Source organism: Protopterus annectens, chromosome 3.part1, assembly GCF_019279795.1.
Source record: "Protopterus annectens isolate FY-2018-M chromosome 3.part1, PAN1.0, whole genome shotgun sequence".
NCBI classification, from domain to species: domain Eukaryota; kingdom Metazoa; phylum Chordata; order Ceratodontiformes; family Protopteridae; genus Protopterus; species Protopterus annectens.
Window position 1 is genome coordinate 1,492,185,732 of NC_056732.1, and position 22,089 is coordinate 1,492,207,820.

Below are 22,089 nucleotides of genomic sequence, written 5' to 3' on the forward strand. Positions count from 1 at the left end.
CCCTTGTCTATAGCCTTGGTAACTGTCTCAAAGAAGTCCACCAGGTTTAGGAGGCATGATCTGCCCTTAACAAAGCTGAACTGGGTAGGGTCCAGTGTTTGAAAGTTCCTAATGTCTCTGTTAATGAGTTCCATGATGATGTGCTCCATAGCTTTGCAGACCAAGCTATTCAGGCCTATAGGTCGATAGATCCTGGGGTCTGTTGTGGCTCCACCTTTGTGGAGCAGAATAACCATTGCTGTGCACCACTCTATGGGTACGTAGCCTGTGGAGAGGCTGAGTTTGAACAGTGTATTTAGGTAAGGAATTAGTTCGTCTTTGAGCTCGTGTAGGACGCAGCCTGGGACTCCATCTGGTCCCATTGATGCTGTGTTTTTGGCTTTGGAGAGGGCTAATTTAACCTGAGTGTGTGCGATTTTAGGGGCTGTACATTCTTCTGGTATGGTTATGGGCCCTTTTGGGGGTGAGAGGGGGGTGACGTTTGCACTGAACCTGTCTGCCAGGATGTTGGCAATATCGGTTGGTTGTCTGTATTTTGTGCCATTCTGCACTAACTCTGAGCAGATCTGAGCATTGCCACTTTGATTCTTGACATAGCTAAAGAATGCCTTGTGGTTATCTTTGGAGTCCTTGGCAAGTTTTCTTTCAAAGCTCGCCTTGGACGATTTTATGAGGGATCATAGTTTCTTGCTGATATTGATCAGGGATGTCTTCCCTTCTTGGGATTTTACTCTTTTCTGTACTAGTTTCCTCCTTCTATTGTATAGCTTGTTTATGGCAGGGGTCCACCATACTGGTTTCCTTTTCTTAGAGGAGTGAGTCTTGGTTTTGCTTGGGATAGCACGATCCATGCATTCTTGTAGGTGCCCGTAGAATGCATTAGTAATGGATTTTGCAGCTTGGACAGCGTTATCCTTTAGCATGGGGGCTTTGAAACTTTCCACCTCCGTCTTAAGTAACGTGAAGTTTGCTTTTGAAAAGTTTTTCACGGTGGTTTTCTTGTCCAGGGGTGGGGGCAGAATGTGGATATCCAAAGTGATTTGTTTATGGTCAGATCTAACCAGATCTTTTTGTTTATTAAGAATTAGTTATGTGTTAATATTCAGAAGAAAAATCAAGTTTCTTTGATTTTTCTAAGTCCTAATCCTGTCAGAAGTCTTTTAGTCAGATTCAGTCATGAGCTACGCTAAAAGTTTTCTCTCAGGAAAGTTTGAAGAAGAAGGAATTACAATCTATTCTTACATAGTTTCATAGTTTCATAGTTCCATAGTATAGTACTAGGCTATCTGCCCTGGGGCATTTTTAAGCCTAGCCATAGTGATGTGGCTTTTGCCACCCCATGAAATGGTACAAAAAATGTACAGAATAAATTTAGAATACTGTGCTTCTGTCTAGTAGTGACACAATGAAGGTTCCCTTATATAATAGAATTAGTTTACTGTGCCCCTGTCTAGCAGTGACACAGATGTGACCCCTGGGGTAAACTTACAATCTCCCATCCACTCATCAAGATTTCTCTTGAAGAGAGTCAGTGAGGGGCTCTGCCTAATATGAACTGGGATCTTGTTCCAAAGCATGGGAAGCCTCTGAGTTATGAATCTATCCCTCCAGCATGTCCTATTCATACTTGTGCCGAGGTTTAAGTCTTTAGCTCTCGTGGTCCTGATGGATTTGGATTTTTTGAGGTGGAGCATGTCCATCAGATCCTGATTGGACATGGCCTTGTACGTCAGGCAGAGATCACCTCTGAGCAGGCGGTATGCTACTGAATAGAGCTGAAGTTTCTTTAGTCTGGCAGAATAAGACATATGTTGGAGACCCGTGATCCTCTTGGTGAGGTACTTTTGTGGTCTCTCCAGCTGTTGCAAATGCCAGGTGAGGTACATACCAAATGGGGCATTGTACTCAATCATGGGTCTGATGAGGGAGGAATATAGGGGTACAATGACATCCTTGGATCTGGATGTGAATCCCTTCATGATGAGGTATGCAAGGTAGAATGTTTTTCTAACCACTTTGGCAACGTGGGTGTCAAATGAGAGGTTGCTGTCAACTTGGGTCCCTAGGTCTCTGATTACTTTTTCTGTACTCAGTGGGTTGCTGTCTATGTGATAATTTGTGGGTACTTTGTTTTTCCCAAAGGGGATGACTATACATTTTTTGGCATTTAGTTTGAGGCCGTGACTCCGGCACCAGTTGTCCGTTTCTGTGAGGCCATTTTGTAGGATGTTTGTGTCTGCTGGTGTATCGACTATGGCGCCTAGTTTGCAGTCATCTGTGAACTTTGTCAGCCACAGCCCTCCCATGTTTGCTGTACCATCTGAGAAATAAATGCCGAACAAGAGGGGTCCCAGGACAGATCCCTGTGGGACACCACTTGTGACTGGCTTTGAGTCTGACATTGCTCCAGTGATTTTAACTTTATGGGTTCTGTCCTTTAGCCAGTTTGCAACCCATCTAGTGACATAAGGGTTTACTTTTAAGCTGTTGAGCTTATCTATGATGCCTGAGTGGGGTATTGTGTCGAAGGCCTTAGCCAAGTCCAGGTATGCTGTATGGACTGCTTTGCCCTCATCAATGGCTCTAGTGACTGTTTCGAAAAAGTCAACCAGGTTTAAAAGGCAGGATCTGCCCTTTACAAAGCCGAACTGGGTGGGGTCAAGTGTCTGTAGGTCCCCTATGTCTCTGTTTATGAGTTCCATAATGATTCTTTCCATAGCTTTGCAGACCAGGCTGGTTAAGCTTATGGGGCGGTAGTTCCAGGGTCTGTAGAGGCACCCCTTGTGGAGTGGGACCACTGTTGCTGTACGCCAGTGTTCAGGTACATATCCCGAAGTAAGGCTAAGATTAAATAGCATTTTTATGTGTGGGTTTAGCTCCTCTTGGAGTTCACGTAACACACAACCCGGGATACCGTCAGGTCCCATTGATGCTGTGTTTTTGCTTTGTTTAGGGCGGTTCTCACTTGGACATCTGAGATGACAGGGAGATTACATTCAGCTGGGATAAGTATTTCTTCTTTTGGGGGTGAAGGAGGGAAGAAATTTGCACTGAACCTGTCAGCCAGAATGTTGGCAATATCTGTGGGTTCAGTGTATTTTTTGTTGTTTTGAACCAACTCTGAGCATATCTGAGGGTTTCCGCCCAGGTTTCTAACATAGCTGAAGAAGGCTTTGTGGTTATCTTTAGTGTCCTTAGCGATTTTTCTCTCAAAGTTGGCCTTGGATGTTTTTATGAGAGAACGTAGTTTTCTGCTAATGTTGATCAGAGATGTCTTCCCTTCATGGGATTTTGCTCTGATGTGCAGTAGCTTCCTTCTTTTGTTATACAATTTGTTTATGGCTGAGGTCCACCAGACAGGACGCTTACCTTTGGTGGAGAGGGACTTGGATTTGTTTGGGATTGCATGATCCATGCATTCTTGGAGATGTCCATAGAAAGCATTTGTGAAGGATTCGGCATTGTGGGATGTGGTATCCACTGGCACAGTGGGCTTAAAAGATACCATCTCAGTCTTAAGAAGAGTGAAGTCTGCTTTTGAGAAGTTTTTCACTGTGGTCTTTTGTGCTGGGGGTGGAGGTGGGATATGTATATCCAGGGTGATTAGTTTGTGGTCAGATCTCACTAGTGAGGGGTATACTTCCAGTGTGGAGCATTTTGTCCCCATGTTTGTGATGATCAGGTCTAGTATATTATCTCCCCTAGTGGGAGAGGTGACTAGTTGTTCCAGTGCATTTGAATTTATGAATTCCAGGAACCTTTGGGCTAGGGTATTAGGACTAGAATAATGTACCCAATCTATGTTTGGGTAGTTGAAGTCTCCCAGTATGATGGTATTTTGTGATACATTCATATCCCCCAATGTCTTCAGGAAGGCTGAGTGGGGTTCTTGAGATTGGGAGGGTGGTCTGAAACATGCTACCAGTTGTATAGCAGTTTTGCCTATGGTTAGTTGCACCTGTATGGTCTCTGATGCTTCATGTGTTGCTACTAACCTGGAGGTGTGGGTGTCCTTGATGAATATGGACACTCCCCCTCCCTTTGTGGTTTGGCCCGGGTTTTGGGGCCGAAAAGCATGATACGAGGTATAGCCTAGTAGCGCTGGGGTGCTCTCAGGAGCCTTGAACCAGGTTTCAGTTACTGCACAGACGTCGATGTTCTCCATGCTGAGGAGTGCATCAAGTGCCTGCATCTTGAGATTTAGACTTCTGGCGTTGAGCAGCATTACCCTTAGTTTTTTCCATTTTTGTTTTCTAAGGAGGTGGGTTTGTCTTTTGAGCCTTGCCTAAAAAAGGCACTATGGGGGTGGCAAGAGCCTTAGCCAATATCCAGAAGCCCAGTGGTGACAGGTGTAAGCCATCCCTTGCGAAGCAGCGTGGCTTGTCCAACATGTCATCCCAGGCAGACAGACATTGGATCCCCTTAGAATGACACCAGTACTTGAGCCAATTGTTAAAGCTGATCATCTTGTCTTTGTATTGTGGTATCATTCTTGGTGAGGGCAAGATGCTGCTCAGGGTCAGAGTCATACCAGCCTGGGCTGCATAATCGGAGAGCTCCTCTATGTCTCTTTTCATGTAGTCCAGGGAGGTACGTCTCAGGTCATTCACACCAGCATGGACAATGACGGAGTCATATTTGTACTTGCTTTGGAGTGACTTGAGTGCATGTGTTATGCGGCGGATCCTAGCTCCCGATAGACAGCTCACAGTCACCTTCTCCTTGTTCAGCCTGGTCAGCGGGACATCAGTGTGTCTGACTATAGAGTCACCTATTTCTAGTGTATCAGGCAAGGTGTTTGGCCTTAAGGGCTGTGATTGGTTGACACACTGATTTATTGAAGTATGTGTTGCATGTGTTTTGTTTTGAGGTGGTGGATTTTTGGATGTCTGCTTTGGGAGCCTCTGTTGTTTTGGTAAGTTTTTTATTAGAGCCTCCGAGTATGTCTTTGTGTTTTTATGTGTTTGGTTTGCAGTTGTGGTAGGTCTATTGGGATTGTTGTGTGTGTGGTTGCCATCTCCTCCTGTCTGGTCATGCCAGCCCTGAGTTGAGAGAGTTCAGCCTCCAGTTTGGCTATATAGTTTCATCTCTCACATGTATTTGTGTTTGTTGGGAGGAGGAGAGGGTTGTCTGTGTACATGAGACAATTGTAGCATTGTCTCAAGATACCCAGATTGACCATCTGAATTGGAGACGACGCCAGTAATCTACCACTCGACATGCTAGAACAGTATAAGGGAGTGCTGTACCTTTAAGGGAAGTGGATATTCACAGGGGTGGTAAGAAGATGTAGTGCTTTACTTAGTACGAGAGTGCTTACTTAGTAGAGAAGTATTGAGAACAAGTGCTAGGCTTATAATATAGTGAGTAGTCTGGTTATACTAAGAGTAGAGCTTCCTTAAGGGAAAATTTGAAGAGCAGACTTGGCGGAGCCAGAAAAAGTTTAACCTTGTTTAACCGGTGCTGCGCTATGCGCACAACTGCGCAAAGCCGTGCAAACGCAGATTTTAAACAGTGAACTACAAAAGAGCTAGAAATGGTCCAAAACAACCAATTACTACAGCTTCTTGTGCTGAGGTCACTTCCTACAGGGACAGGTAGGCTGCTCAAGGCTCCCCACTCCCACTGGTGAGCAAAGAAACTTCCTTCTATCCAAGTAAGGTAATGGACAACACAGGAACTACACCACAGCCCAGAATACAGCAATGCCTGTAAACTGGTCTAAACTAGTCAAGGAGAGGAGGGAAAACAAAGATTAGTTTTTTGTTTTTTTGGTAGAAACACACAGAAAATGCAGAAACAGTGATAAATTAGTTACACAGGCTAGCACACTTTAGTGGGCAGCCTCCACAGTTAAATTAAACAAACAAACAAACAAACTTTCGATCAAATTCGACTAAAATGTAACTTTAAGTGCAGATTTTAAAATAATGCAGCAAACAGTTAAAAACAGTTCAAGTTAGTTCAGGGTAAGCTACAGAAGCTATTCCAAGTGAAAAAAAGCAAAGATACTTAAATCCAGAAAGTAGTCGCTTTTCTGAGTTCCCTGCTGCTAGGACCACTCTGCAGAACCACGAGGAGCTTGTCTGAGCAGTATAGCCAGAAAAAACGCCCAGAGGTGGATTTTAAACAGTGAACTACAAAAGAGCTAGAAATGGTCCAAAACAACCAATTACTACAGCTTCTTGTGCTGAGGTCACTTCCTACAGGGACAGGTAGGCTGCTCAAGGCTCCCCACTCCCACTGGTGAGCAAAGAAACTTCCTTCTATCCAAGTAAGGTAATGGACAACACAGGAACTACACCACAGCCCAGAATACAGCAATGCCTGTAAACTGGTCTAAACTAGTCGAGGAGAGGCGGGAAAACAAGGATTAGTTTTTGTTTTTGGTAGAAACACACAGAAAATGCAGAAACAGTGATAAATTAGTTACACAGGCTAGCACACTTTAGTGGGCAGCCTCCACAGTTAAATTAAACAAACAAACAAACAAACAAACTTTCGATCAAATTCGACTAAAATGTAACTTTAAGTGCAGATTTTAAAATAATGCAGCAAACAGTTAAAAACAGTTCAAGTTAGTTCAGGGTAAGCTACAGAAGCTATTCCAAGTGAAAAAAAGCAAAGATACTTAAATCCAGAAAGTAGTCACTTTTCTGAGTTCCCTGCTGCTAGGACCACTCTGCAGAACCACGAGGAGCTTGTCTGAGCAGTATAGCCAGAAAAAAATGCCCAGAGGCAGATTTTAAACAGTGAACTACAAAAGAGCTAGAAATGGTCCAAAACAACCAATTACTACATCTTCTTGTGCTGAGGTCACTTCCTACAGGGACAGGTAGGCTGCTCAAGGCTCCCCACTCCCACTGGTGAGCAAAGAAACTTCCTTCTATCCAAGTAAGGTAATGGACAACACAGGAACTACACCACAGCCCAGAATACAGCAATGCCTGTAAACTGGTCTAAACTAGTCAAGGAGAGGTGGGGAAAACAAGGATTATTTTTTTGTTTTTTTGGTAGAAACACACAGAAAATGCAGAAACAGTGATAAATTAGTTACACAGGCTAGCACACTTTAGTGGGCAGCCTCCACAGTTAAACAAACAAACAAACAAACTTTCGATCAAATTCGACTAAAATGTAACTTTAAGTGCAGATTGTAAAATAATGCAGCAAACAGTTAAAAAACAGTTCAAGTTAGTTCAGGGTAAGCTACAGAAGCTATTCCAAGTGAAAAAAAAGCAAAGATACTTAAATCCAGAAAGTAGTCACTTTTCTGAGTTCCCTGCTGCTAGGACCACTCTGCAGAACCACGAGGAGCTTGTCTGAGCAGTATAGCCAGAAAAAAATGCCCAAAGGCGGATTTTAAACACTGAACTACAAAAGAGCTAGAAATGGTCCAAAACAACCAATTACTACAGCTTCTTGTGCTGAGGTCACTTCCTACAGGGACAGGTAGGCTGCTCAAGGCTCCCCACTCCCACTGGTGAGCAAAGAAACTTCCTTCTATCCAAGTAAGGTAATGGACAACACAGGAACTACACCACAGCCCAGAATACAGCAATACCTGTAAACTGGTCTAAACTAGTCGAGGAGAGGTGGGAAAACAAGGATTTTTTTGTTGTTTTTTTGTTTTTTGGTAGAAACACACAGAAAATGCAGAAACAGTGATAAATTAGTTACACAGGCTAGCACACTTTAGTGGGCAGCCTCCACAGTTAAATTAAACAAACAAACAAACAAACTTTCAATCAAATTCGACTAAAATGTAACTTTAAGTGCAGATTTTAAAATAGTGCAGCAAACAGTTAAAAAACAGTTCAGGCTAGTTCAGGGTAAGCTACAGAAGCTATACTAAGTGAAAAAAAGCAAAGATACTTAAATCCAGAAAGTAGTCGCTTTTCTGAGTTCCCTGCTGCTAGGACCACTCTGCAAAACCACGAGGAGCTTGTCTGAGCAGTATAGCCAGAAAAAAATGTCCAGAGGCGGATTTTAAACAGTGAACTACAAAAGAGCTAGAAATGGTCCAAAACAACCAATTACTACAGCTTCTTGTGCTGAGGTGTATGCGAGATCTTTCAGTTAAAATGGATAAGCATGAGAACAAAATGGATAATATAAAACAAGGCTGCAAGAAACAACTGGATTTACTAAATGAAGTTATTAAGACATAATCAGTTCAGATCTCAACTACAGAAGAAACAGTTAATTATTTAGTTGGAAAGCTGACTGAAAATGAAAACCATTTTGATTTTATCTTAAAACAAAACATTTTACGTCTGGGAAAGTTAAAAGATCTGGAAAGTAGATCTAGAAGAAATGATATTAGAATATACAGTGTACCAAAATAAGAAGAAGGTAACAGCATGGTACAATTCCTAAATGATTAGTTACCAAAAACTTTAAATCTACCAGAATCACTTATTTTCACCATAGAGAGATCCCATAGGTCTCTCTGAAATTCTTCAATAAATAATTAATACACAGCTAGATCTATAATTGTTAAATTTCTTTCAACTCAAGATAAAGACTTGGTATTGAAGACCTCCTGGTCAAGCTCTCCAATAAAAATGAATGGAAGCAATATCAGATTTGATAATAACTGTACTTCATCTGTGATTTCTCAAAGAAAAGCATGTTTTCCTTTAATTAAGAGACGAAAGAAGTCAAACATCAAATTGCAACTTATTTTCCTTGCAAAAATCAAGATTTTTTCCATGAAGGACAAAAAAACCCTTAGTACACTTGAAGAAGCTCTAGATTTTAGACAGAAAAATAAACTTTTAGGCAAACCTGAAGAAATGGATTGGTCTTTAATTAGTTGCAAGAGACAAGCAACTAGTTTAAAGAAAAGTGATAACTATATACTTTGTGTTTATATTGTTTTATTGTTCTGAAACACTGCTTTAATCTTCTTCTGAGGAATGTCACAATCCACAAGGTGAATTTTTTTTATTTACCTGACCGTATCATATAATAATCGTAGTAGTTAATTATTTTCTTGAATTTTATGTGCTTATTTTGAATCCTAAGTTTTCCAGTAATGGGGATTATAGTACTATAAATTAGTTTGTGTCAGTTTCAGCAATAGTCTTTCTCTTTAGTTTATATTATTTTCCTTTCAACACAAAAGTATAATGTATTTTCACTTTATTTAAATGCTTTTCATACATATCTCTATCTTATATAGTAAGAAAATTGTTATTTTAATGAGATGTTTCATTTATTAACTTTGCCTTTTGTTTCTATTTAAAAATCCTAAAATACAGCTGTTAATATAAAAGACGATGTTTTCCAAAACTGCATTGTTTTATAAGATGCTGGTAAATCTCATTTGTTTGCTGTAGTGTGTTAAATGATTTTCTATCTGTTTTTTTTTTTATATATTTTTGTTGTTTTTGAAAATGGGGCAGATTCTAAGTTGTTTAATACTGTTTCTTAATTCACTTCTTGTATTTTGCGGTCACGAGCTATATTTCAAGTTAAAAGAGTTTTTTGCTGTTTTTTCCCAACTTGTCAACTGATTTTACAAAAAATGAAGTTTGAAAGCAGCTAAAAGACTGTCTTTACTCACCACAGCAGCCAAGCTCCATATTCATTGTGAAACAGGAAGTACTTACAACCTTTCAACTCTCAACTGTGAAGGAATAGGAAGAATAGACATCTGAATGTTGAAACAGACTGAAAGAACTGTACCTCTTAATTCACAAGTGAATACTTATAGAATACTGTTAGAAATAAAGAGGTTTGGATTGATTGTTATGCTTTATTTAATTACAAAACCATATTTTGGTTAGCTGCTCTTCTCCCATAGGGACTGAATGTGAATATATTAAATTGCATTCATTCTGTCTTACACAGAGAGATAGAGTTTTTCATCTTTGGAGGCTAGTGGGTTTACACATTGACACTGCTTTCCTGGCTTTGGTTGGTTATCCCTTTGAAAGGTGTTGCAGTTTAGTATTTATGGCCCTTGAGTTCCTGACTTGGCAGGGCAAGATACATTTAGTTGTATATTCCCTATATTGTTTTTTTTTTTAATTTTATTTTCTTTCTTGCATTCGCCGAGAGGGGTTGCAGGGTTCCCCATGCTCTCACTTCACAAAAACATGCACAGGTTGCTTGTTTAGCTGAGCTTGGATAAAATGTTACAAAACAGTTAATGATCTAGGATGAGAGGGAAGGGTGGTAGGGGTTCGCTTGTATTGTGAAGGTGGGGGAGGTTTCTTTACTGACCCATCCTATATACGCAGTCAGGACTTGCAGCATACCTCTTAACTGTACAGATTTTTGCAGAGGGTCCAGATTTTGCCTTTTATTTTTGGTCTGTTCCTCATGGAATTTGTGTTTTTTTTTATTTTTTGTGGTAAATAAGTGAGAACTGAATTCACTGAATGATGACAAGCATTTGGGTTTCAGACTTCATATCCTTTTGATAATGCACAATATCATAATGGCTTTTATTCTGGTGACTTTCTAGGTTTACTAGAGCAATGTTTGAGATTTTTTCCCTGTTTCTGGGGCTTTGTCCCCCATTGTTTTTGGCTTTGTTCAGATTTTTTGTGATAAGAGGTTGAGCAGTATGATTTGCACTGGGCACTGGTTTTCTTCTGTGCAGATGGGAGCATGGTCTGGGTGCAAGCTAAATAGTAGAGGAAAAAGGTAACTATAAGTAAGCTGTTTATGTATATGAAGGGCATGTGATGCTTTGTGAAGAGGAGACTTGTGCAGTGCTTAGCTCTTCAGGTTTGACTGGCAGTTGTGTGGTGTTTTTCTTGACATCTCTCACATTCTCATTTATGTGCATAGGCAGCCACAGGATCTATATTTTGCTTGAGTGGTTCTCTGTTTTGTATGTACCTTGTTGTATCAGCTGTTGGGCAGGCTCTGCATGCTATTCATTTTCTTATGGCATTTTACAAGGATTGTTTGCATGTTGGATTTCCTTCTGATTCCAGGTGGTGTAGCATGATTTAGTGTTTATTGATGAGTCCCATATTACAAAAGCTTTGGAGATTTTTTGCTGGTTTTGTTTTGCAGCGTATATTGCCATTCTGTTTAAGATGATTTTTTCCCCCTGGAATCAAGTCTAGATTGGTTTCCTGTATTGTTCATTGCTAGCTTTCCCAACTGGTATATGTAGTGAAGTGTTTGAATTTTTGTTTTGTTTTTGTTTCTTTGTGAACCATGTCATAAAAAATGTAGGGGTCATGGTGTGCATGCAGCAGGACTTAGTTGCAGGGCGTGAAAACATGGCTGGCATTGAGTTTGTGTTGATATCGGGGTACAATGTTCATGTGGTATTATTCTAGGTTGGCTGGTATTGATGACACAGGACATGTTCTATTGCTGTCATTGCTTTCTTTTGAATCACCAGGTTTTACTGATTTTTATCAGAAGGTAGGACAGTTACCCAAGAACAGATGAAGAAGTGGACCAAATAGCAACCATGTAACACTGTAATAACAATAATGTGAACGTAATATTGAACTGATACAGCTCAGTTTATAAAGTTATGTATTTTTAGTACATCTCAGTGTACATTATCTCTTTTCCTTATCATTGGGCATTGGATTACAGTGCTAATGGAGTGTCATTTTTGCCAAAGATTTGGATTTCTTTAGTTTGCTTCAGAAACCTTTTGGCTAATTAATAAATATACCAGCATTATGATTTCAGCTCTTCAGTGAAGTGTTGATTCTATTCAACCTGTTAGTATGGAACTGCACCAAGGATGCTATCACTTTTGTTATCATTCTATTTTGAGTGCATACATGTTTTGTGAAAAACATTTTCTTCATTCAAATTTATAGGTTTGTTATATGTTAATTGGTGCCATGTAAAATCTTGATAATTTAAGATGTTTATAGAGCGTCTTCTGTGTGGCGACATGCGTGAATGGGCATTCCTTCATTGAAGGTTGTGCATTAGGCCCGGCAAGCCAGTACGTAAAAATCTACTGCCAATCATTAGCGGATGGGAGTTCTGCTGTGGCGACCCCTAACCGGGAAAAGCCGAAAGACAAACAAATTATATAACATCTTATTACTAGCATTCTGATATGGCATATTTTGCAACTTTGGAATATGAGATATTATTTTTTATGCTGAAATTACATGCAACTTAAAGGAAACTTTATTTCAAAACTGCAGTAGCATATTACTATAATATATATTCAGGTTAAATGATAGTTATAGGAGCAGCAATAGTATTGTCATTACCTTTGTAGTTTATTACAAGCTTTAGCTAAAGTGAAAAGTTATACTCATAGTTATTGTAATACGTTATATCATAAAATTCATTAGCTTTAATAACAGTGCAACAGTAGAGTATGGGTAATATATTATAGTTTTACCTTTAAGGCTTGGTACTCATGATGTACTGTGATTTTAATATCGCACAGTATAATTTAAATAGTACTTGTATAATTTCTATGTAGTACTGCTTTTAAGGCAGACTTACAGGTGTGGCAGAAGTGGAAAGATTTAAGTAATAAACCATTTCCTTTTCTTTTAGTAATTGATATGGTAAATGATAAAGCTCCATTTGATTATTTTAGTTTAGTAAAATTTTAAATAAATGACAAATGTTTAATATAGTTTTGATTTTGCTTGCATAGATATTTTATGTAGGCTTAATAGTTATTAACTAGGGATAGGTATCATAAGCTCGATAGTGATAGAATTTATATATTATAGTGATGTTTGCTTTCAAAAAACAGAGAGATACATAATATGAGTAAGCTTTATATGCTAATATGCATTGATGTTTAGTTTATTCTTAGAAGTAGCAGCAATAGATTGAGATTGGGTGGTGCTAGGATGATGGTTGTGAGTGGTTTACAGGATTACTTCATCAAACCAGGAAGATTTTATTCCATGTTAGGGATGTGTAAATATTTTTATAATTACTGTGTTAGTAGTTAGTTTAATTAACCTGTCCATAACAAAATTTGTAAAATTGGATGCAGGTAATTGATTCAAAGCCATAGCTTAGCTTTCTTTGAGCTGTTTTTTAAGATGTTAGTATATAAATGTATCTCATTAAATGTTTACAGTCTTAATGATTCTATGAAAAGAGGTAGTTTAATCAAGTATTTACAAGTAAATAAAGCTCACATTGTTTTTTTTTTTTTTTTTTTACAATAAACACCTTTATTAACTAAGGATTTAGATAGATTGAACAAATAATTAGAATTGTTAATTTAGATTTGGATACTTCTCCTAGGGTGTCAAAGGGTTTACCCACTAGTACAAATTACACTGTGGTTAAAGAGAATAATTTTTCTGTTTACAATTATACTGATATAGAAGTAAAGAATGAGCATTTTGACTTGTTCACAAGAGGTATGCATTATGTTCCAGCACGTTTTTTTAATTTAGAAACAGAATTAGTGGATCTTAAATTATTTGTCAGATATTTGAATTTGTCCATTTACTTTAAAGGTCAACCTTGTCCTGACAATATACTTTCTAGAAGAAGCACTTTTAACCCTCCCACGCATCCCTCTATCAAAGTTTTTGAAGAATTAGTAGAGAGGGATATAAGAGCAATAAATACCAAGAATTTAACAACGGTTCCATCTAATTTAAGTCTGGAAGAAGCAAATTTAATAAAATTTCTTAAGGAAGAAAGGTGCAAGGTGATGAAGCAGGACAAAGGGGGTGGTTTGGTCCTAATGTATACCACAGATTATGATGCACGTATTCATTGTATGTTGCAGGATTCTGAACAATACGATTTAATTTCTAAGAATGAGTTACATATAGCTTATTCTAAAATTAATTATTTGTTAATGGATCATTTATTGCAAGGAGCCATAAATGAGAAATTGTACAATTATTTGTTAGTTGCCAAACCAAGAACTCCAGTGATTTTCAGCATTCCAAAGACGCATAAAGGGTTGGATCCCTTGAAATTTAGGCCAATTGTTTCTGGTAAAGGAGGTATCACCGAACCTCTAGGCAAACTCATAGATCACATGTTAAAGCAATTTGTTACATCCTTAAAACATTTATGTAAGGATTCTTGGGATTTTCTTAAGGGTATTGGACCGGACCTCTATCACCCTGACCTTCGCATGGTAACCATAGCTATAGTGCAGCTATTTCGTAGTATACCCCATTCTCCAGATTTAGAATGGTTTAATGATGTAATAGTCAATGAAGCAAATTTGAATGCGAATGTCACCAACACATTGGTTGAGTTTATGGAAATAGTTTTGAAAAACAATTTCATCTGTTTTAATGGAGAAATTTATAGACAAAAAATGGGAGTGGCGATGGGTGCCTCATGTGCCTCTTTGTACGCAAATATTGTAATATACAAATGGGAGCAAACTTTTATATTTAAAACAGATTGGGCAAAATATATAAAACATTACGTCAGATACCGGGATGACATTTGCCTTTTATGGTATGGAACTGAAATAGATTTTCAAAATTTTGTTTATTATATTAATTCTACCACCTCTTTTTTGGCTTTCACACATACTGTTAGTAACAACATCTTAAATTATTTGGATGTGACTCTTGTCAAGGACGTGGATAACAATACGTTTGCCTCTAAAATATATAGAAAACCTACATATTCAAATTCATACTTACATTTTGAAAGTAGTCATCCATTTTATCAAAAGAAAGGAATTGTCAAGGGGCAATTCACACCTGCATCTAGAATGCCCAGCACTTTGGACTACTTTCTTGAAGAAGTGAATTTTTTGAAGGAGAGGTTTTTTGAAAGTGGCTATCCTACCTCACTGGTTAATGCTTTGGCCTTGGAGACAACTATGCATAGGAATGACAAATATCCTCCTTTATTAAGATCAATTGGCATGAATGTGGGAAAGACAGATATTGACTCCCACAATATTGGTCAGACTAATTATATTTATACATTTTCAAGCAATTCAGGCTTAATAGAGGAAGCAGTACTAAGACACTGGCCGGTTCTCATGCTACATGAAGAGCTAAGAGGGGTGATTCCTGATCACCCTAAGTTTGTTAGGCGTAGGGACACCAATATGAAAGAAATATTTGAGAGAAAACAGATGATAGATACACCCAGTGATGGGCAAAAAAAGGGAACATTTAAGTGTGGGATGTGCAAACAATGTAAGGCTATCATTAATAGTCACACTTTATATATTCCATCAAGAAAATATTTGTGTCTGGCCAATGGCTATTTTAATTGCAACACCAAATGTGTGGTTTATTTGGGTTTTTGTACAAAATGCCATAGTTTCTGTATAGGAAAAATGGAAAGGACATTAAGGCGTAGAATTTATGAGCATTTTTATGATGTTTCGAAGAAAAAAGAATCCAATGTTTTTTATAAACATTCAGTGTCATGTCCCAATATGGAAATCAAGTTTATAGTTTTGGAACAGTTAATACCTGACAATAGGGGGGGTGATTGGGAGACCAAATTGGAGTGCAAGGAGCTTATATGGCAGCTAAAATTAGATGCTAGTAAATGGCCTGGTCTTAATGACAGTATAAATTTAAGTAGTGTTTTAAAATTAAGAAGGGCCAAATTATAATTATAATATCAAGCTCTTATGAATTTATTTTACAAACATATATTTCTGGTTTTATTTTTATCTATTTTACAATGTGTATTTATAATCAATTTACATATGGTGCAATTTTATGTTCTGTAGTATATATATTTAATGTTCATTCTTTTATGTTATGTTCTTCTTAGCCTAGTTTTTAGCATGTGAGATGTATTTTATAATCATAGGTCAGTTTATATTTAAGCATTCATTTAGATGCCCTAATCAAATCGAAGAAATTGATCACATGATTTATTTTTATTTAAATAAGGCTAATTGTTTGACTTTCTTATCTTGACAAAGCTCAGTATTAACTGAGCGAAAGCGCTTGACTGATTCTTTGTGTGTGATTCAATAAACCTTTTGGATATATTTACTGGCTTGCACTTCGTTCTTGCTGTGGACTTACATTTTTTGCTGTTCTTCCTGGTAATGTTTTGGTCTCCTGTTTTGGATATTGTAGTTTTACCTTTAAGGCTTGGTACTCATGATGTACTGTGATTTTAATATCACACAGTATAATTTAAATAGTACTTGTATAATTTCTATGTAGTACTGCTTTTAAGGCAGACTTACAGGTGTGGCAGAAGTGGAAAGATTTAAGTAATAAACCATTTTCTTTTCTTTTAGTAATTGATATGGTAAATGATAAAGCTCCATTTGATTATTTTAGTTTAGTAAAATTTTAAATAAATGACAAATGTTTAATATAGTTTTGATTTTGCTTGCATAGATATTTTATGTAGGCTTAATAGTTATTAACTAGGGATAGGTATCATAAGCTCGATAGTGATAGAATTTATATATTATAGTGATGTTTGCTTTCAAAAAAGAGAGATACATATATGAGTGAGCTTTATATGCTAATATGCATTGATGTTTAGCTTATTCTCAGAAGTAGCAGCATAGATTGAGATTTGGGTGTGCTAGGATAATGGTTTGTGAGTGGTTTAGGATTATACTCAATCAAACCAGGAAGATTTTTATTTAGGATGTGTAAATATTTTTATAATTACTGTGTTAGTAGTTAGTTTAATTAACCTGTCCATAACAAAATTTGTAAAATTGGATGCAGGTAATTGATTCAAAGCCATAGCTTAGCTTTCTTTGAGCTGTTTTTTAAGATGTTAGTATATAAATGTATCTCATTAAATGTTTACAGTCTTAATGAATCTATGAAAAGAGGTAGTTTAATCAAGTTTTTACAAATAAATAAAGCTCACATTGTTTTTTTTTTTTTTTTTTTACAATAAACACATTTATTAACTAAGGATTTAGACAGATTGTTATTTAAAGATTATTCAGTATTTGTGGGCTTATATTTCAGTTAAAAAAATGAGAGGTACTCTTATACTTTGTAAGAAGCCATTGATTATGCCTAAGGTAACTGATACTTATAGTATTACACATTTGTTAATGTTTATTGGATTCCTGAAATTGGTTCTAAGGGGGCTAAAATATTTAGATATTATAGCCTTATATTGAAGAGGGGAAATTTTATTGGCTGGCAATTTGAATTATCAGGAATAGATACTTCTAAAGCTGCTAAACATTTAGACAACTTCATAAATTCAATGAATTTATGAGACATATGTGATTTAAAATTGTCAAAATCTATCTCAACTACACACATTACTTATTTAGATTTGGCACACAAACATATCTAGACAAAGTTTTTACTTCCAGTGGTTATATTCTAAAATTGATGAAGTACTAATAATTTCTTGTCCTTTGACTGATCACAGTGCTATTACTTTTAATATCACTATGAAATCTAATGATTTAGTTTGTTGTCAAAGAATTCTTGCTTATATTACTAAAATTAAAGGATTTAAGGAATAGGTTTTAAATTAGTTACATTTATTTATGGAGATTAATTATAATGGGAAAGTTACTGATGTTATTTTTTTGGATAAGTTAAAAGCCTATTTATATGGCAGAATTAAAAGTTGAGATCTTTATAAAAGAAAGGAGTGGGATAAAGAGTTAACTGTTTTATAATAAAAAATGATAAATTAAAATTATTATTTATTTATTTATTTATTTAACATTTGTTAATCGGGTTAGTCTGGCTGAGCTTTTGGCTCATTTTCAGCAGAGACCCGGGGAGAAAAGCTCCTCAAGATTAGAAAACAATTTATTACATTTTAGTAACATAGTAGTAACAATCAGCTATAGGATCTTACAAGCAGAGACCTGGAGAGAAAAAAAGCTCCTCAAGCAATTCAATTATACAGAGTATTAACAATTGGTAGACAAGTATGTGAGTTGTTACAAACAAGGTTTTAAACAATTAGCAGAAGAAAATGTGACTAGTTACAATATTATTTAAGCTGCTTAGAGCAAAATGAGTTAATAGTTAGGCAGATGCTTATTTAAAGTGGGTAGGATCTAGTTGTATGGGAGTTTGGAAACAAGAAAGGAAAGTAAGAATGGCTAGTAGGAGATGTAGGGGAGGTAGAGTATAGGAGACAGACTAGACAGGTAGGTTGTTTTGAGACTGTAAGAATTAGGAGTGGTTGGAGATAGAGGAAGGGAAGAGGTAGAAGAGGCAGGGGAATAGTGTTAGAGATACATTAAGAGTGAGGTGGTGAAATAGGTGAAAGGATGGTGGTTTCAGGGTGATTGGCTACAGTAGCAAGATCACTTTGTTTTTAGGTATTTCCTTGTGGCTAATTTGAAACTTTTGCTATGCTGGAGGGATTTTATTTCCAAGGGGAGTTGGTTCCAGGATATAACTGGGTTATAGTTATAGAGAAGGCAGCCTATTTTGGTTTTGGGTTTGTAGATGTCTAATAATTCTTGATTTGAGCTGCATAGCATCCTTGCAGGTGAATATTTGGATATGATAGTGGAGAGGCCGGGGCAGAAGGAGGGTAGGTAGAGGATAGAGTGGATGATTTGTAGTTGGTATAGTTGGAGCAGCTGTGGGAATTCTAGCCAGTCTAGTTGCTGTAGTGTTAAGCAGTGGTGTGACTTGTAGGTTTGGTAAGCTGCAAATCTGGCAATCCTATTATAGGTAGTTTCAAGCTTGGAAATAAGTGTAGAATTTAGGTTTGTGAATATGTGGCAGCTGTACAGGAGTGTTGGGAGTAATAAAGCCTGGGAGAGAGTTATTCAGACAGTGTTAGTTAAGTATTTCTTGCTATGGAAAAGGTGTCCAAGTTTCTGATGAGTTCTTTTTACGGAGTTAGTAATATGGAGATCAAACTTAAGCTCTATTGTAACACCTAGCAATTTAGTACTAGATTCAGCTGAGATGATAGTGTTGTTGTAGGATAAGATGGTAAATATACTTTTGAGTGTGGTGATGTTTTTAGGGAGGAAGAGTAGGAGCTTAGTTTTTTTTGGATTAAGTATTGGTTTGTTATCACTAAGCAAAGTCTCAATGGTGTGGAAGGATGCCTGGGTAGTTGCTTGAAGGTCAGTTGGGTTGTCAGCAATGGTTATAACAGTTCATTCATCAGCATATTGCACATGAGATGACTGGGGACAAGAGGAGTAGAGCAAGTTGGTGAAAATATTAAAGAGTAGTGGTCCAAGTATGGACCCTTGGGGTACTCCCATTTGTACTGTGAGAGGGGAGGATAGTGCAGAGAACCATTTAACTGATTGCTGGCGGGTAGAGAGATAGCTGGAGAACCATGAGATAGTAGGGGGAGTGAAATGTAAGTTAGTGAGTTTATCTAGAAGGAGTGGGTGAGAGACAGTGTCAAAGGCTTTAGAAAGGTCAAGGAATAGGCATGAGACAAGTTTATTGTTATCCCGAGCTACTGAAACCCAGTGCTAAGATTGCAAATTGTAATTTGAAAACCTTAAATCAGAAATGTGTAGAAATATTGCACCATAAAATTTCAATAAACATGGACAATTTTAAATTACAATCATATTCTATTAACCCCAAAAATTTACATGGATTAGCTATTAGATCAAAAAATAATATAATACATGTTAAATATATTACATATATAGTTAAGAATAACTTTAAGAAAGTAACTGATTTAAAAGTTATAGTACAGAGTTTTAGAAAATATTATGAATTAATAATAGTGTATCAATATTAGATAATAGTAATTTAATTGACAGCTTTCTAAAGGGAAATATAAAACATACGTTAACTAAAGAGCAAAATCTAAGATTAGATAAATCATTCTCTTTCAGGGAACTAAAATAACAAATTAGAAATCTAAAGAATAATAAGACCTCTGGTCTGGATGGCATAATTCCTGAGTTACATAAAATAATTCCTGGTAAGATACTAAAAATTTTGTTAAAAGCATTTAAGGTAGTTATAAATACATCAATATTCTTCCCTCTTGGAAATTTTCATTGATTTCACCTATTTTTAAACAGGATAAAGACTCAAAATTATGGTTCTCTTATCACTCCATTTCTCTTTTAAATGTTGATTATGAAAATGTTATGTCTATACTGGCAAAAAGATTAAATCATATGATACCAGGTTTAATTGAAGATGATCAAACTGGTTTTATTTTAAATAGAAGAGTACATGATACAATTATAAGACTATTTTCATTAATACATGTTACTAATAAAAAAAAGACTTTTAATTATAAGCTTATACTTGGATAATGCTTTTGATTCTGTGAATTAGTTTTATTTATTTAAAGCTCTCAAAAAGGTTTAATTTCGCTTTAGAATTTGTAGATTTAATAATGAAGTTGTATAAGAACTCTTTATCGTTTGTTAAAATTGGAATTTTTTTATCTAGCTCCTTCAAAATATTAAAAGGCACAAAGCAAGGATGTTCTTTGTCTCCTTTGTTGTTTACTTTGTCAGTAGAGCCTTTTGCTATTTTTTAGTACCAATGCAAAGATAAAACGGGTTTTCCATAGATCTTAGTTATACTTTTAAAATTCAGTTATTTGCTGATGACATCTTATTAACAAGTGGTGGCACTGAATCTTCATTAGAACATGTTCTTAATTCAATAAAATATTCTGAGATTTCATGCTTAAGTTGTGTTCAGAATAAAGCAGAAGCATTGCTTATTATTACAAAATAAATACTTTCTTTAAAAAAAATTACAAGAATTTAATTGGGAGAATATGCAACTTAAATATCTGGGAATTATTATAAAATCTAGTTGGAAAGATTTGATTTTGGTAAATTATAAAAATAATGAATACAATAGTAAAACTAATTGATCATTGGAATAATTTTTTTTATATAATGGAAGACATTGATTAAAATGAAAATGTTACCAAAAATGTTATTCTGTATACAGTCATAGATTTTAGTTCCTACAAAAAGATCATTAAATACTTAAATTCTATTTTACTTTCTTTTTGGTATCTCCAAAAACTAAGAACAGCTTTTGATTGGCATGTAAAAAGTTGGGAAAGAAGGTGGAATTGGTTTTCCTAATACTGAATTATGTGCTAAGTCTTCCATTATAAATATAATAAGTCATTGGCTAAATTCTTCCTATATTTCAAATTGGGAACTTTTACATTAAATATTTTTAGTTTCAAACTATAAAGTTGAAATAAATATTGCTTTACAGTCTGGCTTCAAGAGAATATATTGGGTCCTAAAAGATCTTTGCACGAATACTGGAAATAATTGTATTTCTATTTCTTTTGTTAATTATATTGTGACTGCATTCAGGAGAGTTATGGAAACTAATTATTTTGACAAAGAATTGTTAGTTCTAATGTTTCATATAGCCTATATCAATGGATGACTGGAATCATTTAATCTAAGTAAAATAATTGATCTTAAAGAAAACAATTTTAAATTTTGGTATCAGTTTCTAGATGGGAGTAAATTACATTCAGCTGACCTTTGGCCAAATATAATAGTTGGTTAAGTATACAAATCTTTAAGAAATGTATTAATAATAAAATAAAAATATTGTTAAATATGAATCCAAACCCCTCTCTGAAACTTTGGATTTTTTTAATTAATAGTGATGTGGCCAAAAATAAATCTTATTTATCAATAATTGATAGGATTTTAGGAACTAAACGTATAGTCTTTGATTTGTCATATTGGGAATTATTCAACAAAAATTAATGATTCATTTTTTTTCAAATATAAATAAAAAATATCTTTAAAATCTGCAGGTAATACTACTTCATCACTTTATAGGAGAATTTTTACTTGGAAGAATTTGCATAGAATCCTTTTAACTCATCATAAGATTGCCTTCATTTATATAACAGAGAGAATAAAATATTGGAGATGTGATGGTTCTAGATGCAAATTGGCATCATATGGTTATAGAATATAAAATGGTTGTTCCATTTTGGATGGAGTTTAGAGGTTTTGCTAAAGCATTGTGGTCAGACAATTGTACCATTACAATTTCCTTGATTTTATTTAATACCCCAATTCCAGATTCCATACCAAAAACACAAGTGCCTCTCCTTTGGTCCATTCCGGCTATTGCCATGAAAATTATTACAAAGAATTGGAAAAATAAAAATAATGTCTCTTTTACTGAATTTATTTAACTAGCTAAGACTTTATGTAACAATGAATTGCAACCTGTTTATTGGAACATCAGATAT

The 22,089-nt window shown here is 35.9% G+C and overlaps 1 protein-coding gene across 2 annotated transcripts in view; it reads left to right on the top strand.

Annotated features, from left to right (window-relative positions):
- PLCD1 (phospholipase C delta 1) overlaps positions 1-22,089 on the top strand; it is a 1,599,641-nt gene that overhangs the window by 713,094 nt on the left and 864,458 nt on the right. The gene's annotated exons all lie outside the window — the stretch shown is intronic.